At 27.8% G+C, this 10,258-nt stretch overlaps 1 long non-coding RNA gene across 1 annotated transcript in view; it reads left to right on the forward strand.

The window, feature by feature from the left end:
* LOC136080025 (uncharacterized) overlaps positions 1–9,667 on the forward strand; it is a 10,206-nt gene extending 539 nt beyond the window's left edge. Inside the window, exons 2-3 of the long non-coding RNA XR_010638388.1 lie at positions 8,055–8,249; positions 8,388–9,667. This is a non-coding gene — a long non-coding RNA (uncharacterized LOC136080025). The remainder of the gene's footprint in view (positions 1–8,054; positions 8,250–8,387) is intronic.
* The last annotated feature ends 591 nt before the right edge of the window (positions 9,668–10,258 follow it).

Genomic DNA, 10,258 nt, shown 5'->3' on the forward strand with positions numbered 1-10,258 from the left:
TGTATTTGTTACCTCTATTTCGCATTTTAATTTACATGCAAATATTTAATATTTCTTATAATATTTAATATTTACCAGCTTCACAAAATAACTTAAATTTTTTATATATTTATATTATACATATTGTACCATATATTTATATTATATATTGTATATATTTATAGACAGCCTATACAAAATTTCAATAAAATATAATTACATATGGGGTCAACAGATCATAGTTTGCTGTTTGCGTTAAACGATGAAACTAATTTATTTAATTTATTTTTTTTCAAATAAAAAAAAAAAAAAAACTCAAACTGAAAGAATTTTTTCTCCTAAAATAAAAGAAATGAACAGAAATAAAATTTTACACAGATGCAACGCGTTTTGTCTTTTAAAGTTGCAAATACCGTGCAACTTCGTCTCGCAAAAAATAACGATCGAAGAATTTAAAAACCACCGCAGGTGACTTCTAATTTAAAGGAAAAAATTGAGCTTATGTTTATTCATTTAAATGCTGAAATAAAAATATTTTTTTTCCATTTAAATCTAAGTATGTAAGTATCTACCTAAAAATAAGTATAATATACAACACATGACTTCAGAAAGGCCGACACTTGTTGCAAATAAAAATACGAAGCACAAATTTCTCAAAGGAAATTACTTTAATTCAATTATCTATTTCATTCAAAAACAAGCTCCGGGATATGATTTGCGTTTATAATAAACGATACTAAAATATTAAATTTAACTTAAAATTTAAAAGTAGATACATCTTCCTTGGGATTATCTTTGTATCAAATCTATTACAAACAAAATAAATTTTTATTGTTTTCCTCGTTTTCAAAAATATTTATAGGCGCACAAAAAAAGTGCAGAAACCCGGCTGTAACCGCTTAGAAAAAAACTAAAACTCGTCTTTCCGCCTGAAATTTTAATAATGTTGAAATAAAAGAACAATTCTCAATTCAAAGTTAGGATTTAGGCGGAATTAGAAAAATTTATATATAAAAAAAAAACTTGGTTTGTGAGAACTAAAGTGAATTTTTAAAGGATAACTCTTAGGTTGATTTGACACACGTTTATAACTTTCCACAAGCATGCGCCTAACAGCTGCTACTATTTTATATTTTAGCATGCGGTTTTTTTTTTATTTAAGTTGAAATAAAAGAAAAAAACGTTTACAATAATGTCTGCCATTATAATATAAATTTGTTGTAATTCTCTTTATGCTTAATTTATTCTTTTCTATAACAAAAGTAATATTAAAATATCCAAATATTATTTGCGGCGCTATCTGTTTTTTATCTTCTTAAATTATTTTGTTATCTATTAATTGCAGTTAAATATAAATTATTTATAAAAAGTTTAATAATTTGGTTTAAAAGGAAGCGTTGGCACTTTATTCGAAAAGTTTTCATTATTGTTGTTGAAGCAGTAGCAACAGTGACGTGTTTAGAGAATAAGTGGAGATTTTTTTTGATCATATATTTAAAAATAGTTTACGTTCCTGATTTCTTAAGGAATAGAAGACAATAATAAAACACTATTTACGCATAATTGACAAAAAAAAAATGCAAAAAGGTACTAGATGTTAAAAACATATTAACAAATAAAGAAGACTAAAAGTAATCATATATTTAAATTTATATATAAATATATAAATGCATAAATATAAATATAAATGTATAAATATAAATATATAAATAAATAAATATATATATATATATATATATATATATATATATATATATATATATATATATATATATATATATTATATATATATTCTCGATATATGCTCGATAAAACAAAGCGTCATTAAACATTATTTTTGTCATAAAAGTTCAAAAATAAATTCACCAAAAATTTCTCTTTGTTTTGTACGTGCGTTTAAAAATTACTAAGTTGTATACGCCTCGTATATACGCGCATTCAATTGGACTATCAGTAATCAAAAAAAAACCTGTCGGTCTTTTATTTTTTTTGCACCATGTTGGTAAAATTTAATTAAAGACTGCATCATTTTAGTTTGATATCTACAAATAAGGTAAACAAATATGTTCAATTTATTTTGTTTTATTTGTTTTTAAACGCTTTGAATTTAAATAAAGAATGTATAGAGTTTTGAAATATTTCAATAAACCGAAAAACTATTTTAAAGCGCTCCTTCCAATTCAATCTAGCTTTACAAGTGTAACTTTGTTACTTTCACACAACTTTAGGCTTAAAGTAACCAAATAATTTCTATTACGTAATAATGGAACTTGAATAAGCAAATCAGAATGAATATTGCACAAGATTTTAGACCGCTTTTATTACTTGCTAAAAAAAACAATTTGTTTAGTCGATTTTGGTTCCAGTTGTTGTATATTGAAGAGTTTGTGTTATTTATAAATAATTTTGTACGAAAGTTATTCAACGATTGCTTGCAAGTGTGTATATATAAAAGTTGCAACTAACAAAAGAAAAATGTATAGACACATTTAAAAAGTGATTTTCGCGTTATTCTTTTTTCAAATCAATTTTTATTCATAGTTATTTTCTTATTATATCTTTTCTTGGTAACATGCTCTGCAATAAAAGATCATAAACTCCATGCTTATGAAAAATGCTACATGACTTAGTAAATATGACTATAGTAAATACAACAATTTAAGATTATTATTTAAGGACTTTCCCAGAGGGCATGCGTCGTCCGGAGGTCGTCCGTAAGACGTCTCCTTGACGTCCAGACGTCCGTAAGACGTCTGACGGACGTCCCCCGGACGACGCATGCCCAGCTAGCAACAAATTGCAAAAAGATTTTTAAAAACTCCTTTAAAAATGCTCTATAATGTTCTAAAATCACCAGTCAAATTAGTAAATCTGTAAATTCTCGTTTCAATGACGTATTATTTAAACAGTGAAATATGTAGAACTGTTAGCTGCTAAGTCTAATTGGGCTCTTGAAATAGCTTTTGAAGCTTTTTAAAATTATTTTAACAAAAGTTAATAAAATAAAAATAGATCTTCACTAATTTAAAAAAGAAATGCTTGCTCTGCAGATGCTATTGTAAAAGTTGTTAAAAAAGTGATACTATTGCGACAGTTGTTTATACAAGGTATTGTAATATACCATTAAGTATATTTTACAATATACATAAAAGTATATTCCAAAATATACCTTTAAGTACCACAGTCTCCGAAAAAGATCTTGGTGTAGTATTTAGCCAATGTACAAGTAAAGCAAATAATATTTTGGGTATTTTAAAGTATACATTTCTAAGTTTCAGCAGAAAACTATTAAAAATTATACTCACAATTTATGTTAGACCGTTAATTGAATTTGCTGTATCTTTGTGGTCTCCATATCTATTATGAACTTGATATTTTAGAAAAAGTTCAGCATTTTGCTATTACATTATTATTGCCACTAAAAAAGTTGTAATAAGCAAAAGATAAGTTGGGTCTCACTACTTTCGATTTTGCCAAGAAGGCTTTAATCAGCAAGAGGTTATCGAATAAAATACAATCGTAAAAAAACAATTTTTTTGCGTAGACTCCTTTTTAACAAACAGAACATCTTTTTGTTGGAATTCACTATTATTCTACTGATGTTGTTAATTCAAAAATGTTCCACATTGAGGTGTCTTTTTGTTAATTGAAGTGTCATTTGTTGTTTAAAATTTGATGTTGTAGAATATGAAAAAATTTTTAAATGAATAATAAAGACTTACACAATTCACTACAATTTTAAAATGAATAGTGAAGACTTACAACTCTTCACTACAATTTGCGTAACTTTTCACAAGGGGTGTTCAAAAAAACAAAATTTTGTAAACGTAAATACTAAAGAAGCCAAATTTGGGACAAATATTAATTTTTTAATTTTTTATATTAAAAAAAATACGATTACAAAAAAAAAATTCCAAAAATTTCCCTTGTGCTCAAGCGTCAAAATACCCCGAAAAAAGTCCCAAATAGTTCCCAAGTAACTTGGCTTTGAGCGCAAGGTAAATGTCAATATTTTGTAATTTATTATTTTTTAAATGTGCTTATAATGGTCCAAATTTTTTTTTTTAGTTTCTTGTGTGTCCTGGTTTTTTCATATTTTTTGTTTAAATTAAAAAATGATCTTGCAAAAAAATACGCAAAAAAAAAAAATTTTAACGTGCATTTAACAAAAGAATGATAGTAATTCTACACTTATATGACTTATATATAACCACATTGTTCGAAGTCTCAAAAAGAAGTTTCATTTTATTTTTAATCTTTTTAGAAAATTAAAGTTGAATAAAACTTTATTTATTTTTTGTAACTTTTGTAACTTATATCTTGTTTCGACTACTAAAATTCAATTTACCTTCTGTATTTTGGACCGTATGCTAAGTAATCCATCTGTGATTCTTTTCTTGCTTAATACTTGCTTGTTTATTTTCTTGGTTGATAACGATTTGCTGTCTGATGCCTTAAGAATTGAACGAACTTTGTCCACAGCAATAAGTCTATTGTTTTTTCCTCCTCATCTTTGAAGCGGTGAACATATTGTTGCATCATTCCAATTGCCCTCTCAGCATGGTAAATTTACACAAACAATACTTTTCGCAAAGTTTAGAAACGATCAATATGAAGATTGCGTGTGCCAATACTGAGATGACAAGGTCAGCCAGTCTTCAATTCGTTGTTCATCTATTCCAATCATCTCAAACATTAACCAGGAGAATTCATCGACCAAAAGAGGTAAGCTAGGAGGTTATTGATGAATGTTTAGTTCAAGTGTTAACACTATTTTATGTCTTTATTCTGGTTCTTTTTCTTTTTAAAATGATTTTAAATCAGAGTTGAGTCTAGATACCATGTATGTTTGAATAAAGAATTTAACACAACATCTACGGCATCTGGTTTTGCACATATTGCTTTATACTGATGCATTTGATAAATAGCAGTAACATTCATATAAGGAACTTGATTGTATCATTTGATTGCAGATACTACTTTGCATAAAAGCAAGCTACAAATTCTGTTATCAACTTAATATATTCTTTGTTTTTTTGAAGAAAATCGATTTGATTTGAAAGAATTTGCATTTTTAAATAGTATAGAGACTTCCCTAAAAATCTCGCATGATGAACAGCTCCAGTCTTTTTAGTTTTAATGCTAGTAGCAGAAAGATAGCTAACCACTAGCTCTGCTAACTCTTTTCTATCTTCCCTGACAATATCATTTCTTGATAAGTAAGACCTACAATAGTCAAGAGATTCTGTTGCAGCATTTTCAACAACAGTTCCCTTAACTTCTTCCCAAGAAAACCTAACTAACAAAGATGGTTTGCACTCGAAATCGAGGTTGTTTGAAAAATTTTTGAATTGTTTAAACAGAGGATTATCAGGGACCGAAGTTTTTTCATTCGTTTTAGCTTCACAGAAGTGTGCAATTCTTAACTAAGAAACATGATGTCTGCTAGCCAAGAGAATTAAATACTTATCTAGCGCAGTAGATATTCTTATTAGAGATCCTTTATGTATACCTGTATAACAACATATCAAAAAAAAGTATCCAATCTTTGATTCAAGGTTGTCCTCCTAAGGGTTTTTTTTCATTCCATTATAATGATCTTTCCCTGATGAAGAGGCTAAGGGTGTAACACCGAGAAGATGTGACTCCTTATCAATAGTTGCCAGAACAGCCTGTCTGTCATGCTTTTTCCATTAATAATTTCGAAAAGTGTTTTTCCATCAAAATGAACGATGCACGAGTCGGAAAACGCTTCGATGCTAATTTCGACATCTTCTTTAGCAATAACTGCCATTTCTTGAGCTGTTTGTTTCATCTTTCTAGATGCTGTTGACCTGCTGCAACTTACATTTGTGAGAACTATCAAGGATTGCAGCAGTAACTTTTGTCAAAACATTGGGAGAAACATTAGTAATTTTAGCAATTAGTGCAACATTACCAGAAATAATATCTCTTGGAATATGAGCTTTTATTATACTATTAGACTCCACAGAACGCTCATATCTGAATCAAACGATGAACCTTTGCTCGTGTCCGGACTAAATTCCAACTCTGAACTTAATTCCACCAATTTTGCAACATCTTTTCTAGATAAATTTCTTTATCTTGTATTCTCCGAAATCTAAACAACATGCACTATTATTATTATTTAATATTAATCTTTTCAAACTTCTTCAAATTCAGTAAAAGTTTTCCTTCTCGCTATATTTCTTGTCTTCTGGCCCAAGAAAAAACTTCCTGTTGTGTTCTTGATCGTATATAAATTCTAGGTCCTCTTTCTTATCTAGGTCGGATCTATTTTTGTCCTTTTTATCCAGTCTTTTAAGTCAGGTATTCCTGCCCAAAAGATTTTTCCCAGTTCTTTTCTAAAGTCTTGTTGCTTTTTCAATTCTAAAGACATGCACATCCTGTGTGTGTGTTTTTTTTTTAAATTGCAATATTGTTTGTTCAACTTATTCAGCTTTTGAATTAAGTTATTATTTGATTAAAGAGGAAATCCAGCTTTAAACCGCGAATCCTTTATTTGGCTAAGAATACATTTACAATGCCGTTTGCCGCTCGTTTTGCCGTTCAACCTTTTATACTTCCTTTTTTTTTCACTGAACATTTGATAAAATACTTTTTTGATGTTTTAGGAAGCATGGACTGATAAAAAGCGATGTGTAAAATATCCAATCCAGTTGGCAGTTGATCAACTAAAAAAAAAATTCAGTAAGGTTGTTCCTCTGCAACGTGAAATCTTATTGAAATTATATTTAAAACTGAAAAAAAAACTTATAACAAATTCGTTATCTAGTATTGCTGGTTTGACTTTCTCAATAATAAAATGTGTTTTATTCATTTTTCTATTTCGCTTTTCTTTATCACTTTTTAATAGTTTTTCGCTACTATTTGCACTTACAACTATCATTTTTTGTGATTCTTGCTTATTTTCTATCAAACTTTCCATTATATTTTTAACAATATTTTGACACAATATGCAACACTATTTTGAAAAAAATATGAGATGAAACTAAAATGTTCACTGCAGAATTTCGCAATGTACATTATTATTAATTCACTGTCGTCAATTTTTTCTTTTAATGACTTTTAAAAAGGTTAAAAGAAAACTCGTTTATTACTTGAAAAAATGAAAACGATAGAAAATTGCAACCAAGCAAACGAAAATAGACTTTAAATAACACTTAAGTGTCTTCACGCATTTAACGTTAAATGAAAATTTATTTCCTCTGTTAAATAATGTTAAAACATAAAAATAAACACATACAATGATTTGGAAATACCCTTAACTCTTAGGAATAATTTTCATAATTGTTTTCAGATAACCACAAGAAACATATAATAGGGGTTCTGAGCCGCAATCCAGTATTTTATGTAATTTGTACCAGTGATTTATGTTTGAAACTAACCCTACTATAAGTCCTTGAATTTTATTCCAATCTTCGACAACACTGCATTCTAGTCATCAAATGAAAAAAGTATTTCAACTTGCTAGGATTTTTGGAGATGGTTAAATTTGGGTTTTTGGAGAATTACTTTAAAAAATATTGGTTTCTTGATTGTTATACACAATAATTTCCTTTTTTAAAGTTCAATTTGCACAACCATTAAAGATTGCAACACTAATTCCCTTGGAGATTAATTCCAAACCTTGGAGTTCTCAAATGAATGTCTCAATGTTTTTATTGTTATTAAATGTGAATATCTTTCTAAATCTAAAAAAATTAATCAAATTAAAACTTAAATAAATTTAAGATGTCTCCTAAAACAAGCATTTGCTCAAAAATGGCATTAAGATCCCAATATAATGAAAAGGATATTGGCAATTAAGTTCAATTTTATAATCATTTTTTACTGTACACAAGTAGATGCTATTGAAAAGCTAAATGTTAGGTCTCAAACCTTATCTAATAAGTATTGCACTAATCTTATAGAATCATTGGGAGCAGGTGCAACTATAAAGTTTTAGATTATTTTTACTTATTAAATTTTCAAACTGTTATTCAAGCCTTTTTTTTAAAAAAATTAGCCATAAAAACATTTAATCCATTTATATTTGTACATATCTTTCACAGATTTTCATTTGGATGCGATGGCTATGTCATTGAATGTTTTCACTTAGAATCATTGAGCTTTCCCACTAGGAAAAAAATGATTTAATTATTTACAAAGAAGAAATGCAGTTAATTAATGAGCAAAGAAGAAATTTAGACAATCGACAAGCCCTGTAGAAGGAAGAACCCATGTAGAGGAATGAAGCTATGTAGAAGGTAATGTTTATATTCCCTTTAAATTCTATTGAAATAGCATAGCTTATATTAAGTTGCATGTATTTTGTAAATTTTTGCCCTGACACTTCTTTTTAATATATTGCTTTTTTTGCACTTTCAATTTCTTTTTTTCTTTAGCCGTAATCAATGAAACTTTCTTACCTCCTTCTGGCTTTCTTATCTCCATTAACATCGCTTTCTAAACGAACAACTATAAACAAAGCTAAACTGCATCGTAGATGGTTTCCCTCGCTAAAGTTTCTAAATTTAAAAGTTCTAAAAGTTAAAGTAAATTGCTCAAGAATTCCATGCAACATTTGTCTTGACAACACCTTAAATAGTTTCAATGTTAGGGGATATCCGACAATAAAAGAAAAAAACCGTTGCCGCCAAGAAAATTCGCAAACAAATACGATTGGCAACTGCAGAAAAATAGAAACACACACCTACGTCGGTGTTAAAAGAAAACACAAAAATAAAGCAGAAAAAAAATGTTTCCTGTTTTAGTTTAAACTGTATAAAATTTTATATAAAATATTCCGTAAGTTCTTATTTTACGCCATATAGTATATAAAACAGACTTTTAAATGTTTTCTTCAGAGTATGTTTTTTATAGTTGTTTTGCTACCTATCACTTAAGTACCTGTGTTTAAAGCAATACCTAATTTAAAATTTTTTAAAAGAGTCGAACATTAGAGAACAAAAACGTCGATCTTGAGATGTTGTCCTTTTTTCGACATTTCGGCTGCTAGAAGTCCTTTATTTTTTTTCGGTCGTCATTCACTATAAGTGTTTTGTAAAGAGCAACGATCTCTTTATACAAAAAAACTTTAAGATCGATCATTTATGATATAACGAGTGAGAAATTATTATTTATGTAAAACTAGGTAAAAATAAACGTCGAGCACTGAGTGGTTTACCCTATAATAGTTTTTAAATATATTTAAAATAGTAGCACAATTTGCAGTGATCTTTATTCACCTTGAGTAGAAAACTTAAATCGTGACGGTGTGATGAACTATTAATTCCTTAATGATTTATTTTTTGCCGTTCCAGGTATCGCAGTTTATAAACCCTTATAATTGGAACAGTAACAGATTTTAAACAAACAAAATAAAAACGATAAACTCATTCCAACATTTTAAATGCGTTGTAAAACAACAGCTATAGACCTCAACATTAATGAAACTATCTCTTATTTTTAAAATTTTTTCTTATTTTTAAAATTTTTCCTTTTTCAATTTAAATCTTCACTTTTTCTTGAAATTCTATTATATTACTTGCTTGGTTATTTAATGATGTTCATTATAAAAGAAGTAAAAGAAAAAAAAATTATATGTATTATAAATATTTTATCATATTTGTATTTGGTTTATATTTTGTTATATTTTGTCAACGACAAAAATGGGGCAAGATGATAAGACTATTGTCTTCTACTGCTCCAGTCATATATTTCACGGTAAAATGTTGTACAAACTTATATTAATAATGACGAATATATATAACAAAAACAAAAAAAATGCTGGGAAGCATTTTCATTAAAAACTAACTAAATTGAGCTTTTTTAATCTGACCAAGACAATGTTCCGTACATAACAAATAACTAGATTATATATTATATTAACATCATTATTATATAAATGGAATTCAATAGTCCCTAGTCCTATAAAGACTATTTTAGACGTGCTGATGAAAGTGATTTTGCTCAAATCACAAAAGTGGTAAAAAGGCTGTTGAGATCAGAATCTAAATTTAAAAAGTTGCTTTTTGAATTCAGTGGTATAGTATTTACTATTAAATACTATAAAATAGGACTAAAGACTCGGATATACAAATATATATTCTAAGAGAAAAACTTAAAGATAAAATAAATAATTTTTGACATAATGTCAGCAAAAGCTTTAAGTCAGTAAACAAGCTAAATAGCATACTTTTAGAAAAGCAGTAACCAGAAGTGTCAGAATATAAGAAAAGCAAAAAGATTTTAAGTATGCACATTAATTAAAGTA

The sequence above is a fragment of the Hydra vulgaris genome, chromosome 05, assembly GCF_038396675.1.
Source record: "Hydra vulgaris chromosome 05, alternate assembly HydraT2T_AEP".
Taxonomy (NCBI): Eukaryota; Metazoa; Cnidaria; class Hydrozoa; order Anthoathecata; family Hydridae; genus Hydra; species Hydra vulgaris.